Source organism: Dipodomys spectabilis, unplaced genomic scaffold, assembly GCF_019054845.1.
Source record: "Dipodomys spectabilis isolate Male_0828 unplaced genomic scaffold, ASM1905484v1 ptg000405l, whole genome shotgun sequence".
NCBI classification, from domain to species: domain Eukaryota; kingdom Metazoa; phylum Chordata; class Mammalia; order Rodentia; family Heteromyidae; genus Dipodomys; species Dipodomys spectabilis.
This window is the reverse complement of record NW_024871082.1, coordinates 484,495-485,798: the sequence shown is the minus strand read 5'-3', so window position 1 is coordinate 485,798 and position 1,304 is coordinate 484,495. Positions and strand designations below refer to the sequence as shown.

At 34.7% G+C, this 1,304-nt stretch overlaps 1 pseudogene; it reads left to right on the top strand.

Moving 5' to 3' along the window:
- The first annotated feature begins 920 nt into the window (after positions 1-920).
- On the top strand, positions 921-1,017 carry LOC122096951 (annotated as a pseudogene).
- Positions 1,018-1,304: the final 287 nt, after the last annotated feature.

Here is a 1,304-nt window from a genome sequence, read left to right as displayed (position 1 = left end):
GTTGGATGGTAGACAGGCCAGGACATGAGGTAATCATGCATATGAATAATTTTTTCACATTCTTGGCTTTAGCTAGTTTTGAAATGATAGGGTGTAATAAACAATTATATTTTGAAAAAATACCTTCTAGCCTGAACACTTCTTTTTTTTTTTTTTTTTTGTCAGTCATGGGGCTTGAACTCTGGGCCTGGGCGCTGTCCCTCAGCTCTTCAGCTCAAGGCTAGTGCTCTATCACTTGAGTTACAGCACCACTTCCGGTTTTCTGGTGGTTTATTGGAGATAAGAGTTTCGCAGTATTTCCTGCCTGGGCTGGCTTTGAACTGTGATCCTCAGATCTCAGCCTCCTGAGTAGCTAGGATTACAGGCATGAGCCACCAGCGCCCAGCTTTGTCTGACCTGTTTGTCACGATATGATCATTTGTAACTAAGATTAGTTTTGCTCCAATAAGACAATTTATGCTGTCAGGGTAAGATGATCTGATTGGTCTGTTCCTACATGGAGCAAGGGTAATGGGTCAGGCAGACATTTGTGCCAGTAAGACCTCATTTGGTAAATTTTAAGCTGCAGGATTTTAGAAATAGCTCTTAAGCATGGCTTACTTTGAGTCCATTACCTCCACAAAGCTAAATCAGTTAATAAATAAGTACTTAAAAATCCATCACCTTTGGACGTAGCTATAAAGGCTTCAAAGTATGATCAAATTTCAAATGAAAAAGACTTAAAATAGTTATTGACAAAAATTGCAAATGTGAGCAATCGAACAAACAATATGTTTTTTCCACCATACACAGAATTTTACAGAAATAAGATGAATAGCAAATATGGGAACAATAAGGTTTCCTTGTTACAAATAGGTAATCTAGAATATATGCCTGTCTTAAGATTGCATCATTAACTACTTAAATTTACAGGATACTACATGCTTCAGCAGCTCCTCTACCCGAATTACAATACAGAGATTAACATTGCTTTTGCACAAGGAAGATATGAAAATTTGTGAAGTATTACATATTTTTCATTCTTCAGATGCAAGAAATGAAAAACCGTTATTAAAAAGTTGATTACAAATATACAAGTGCAATAATACATGTAAATAGTAGAAATAACAGTTATTTTGTCATCAGCATATTCAATCTTCACTTTTTTAGAAAAGCCTTTACATAACATAACCTTTATAAAACTTTTGAAATAAGATAACATTGTCATTTTATCCCAAAGAAATAAAATTCTATAAGGACCTAGGAATTAAAGGAATCTTAAACTGTTTCCATATGGAAAGCAATCTGAAAGGACACATTTATTA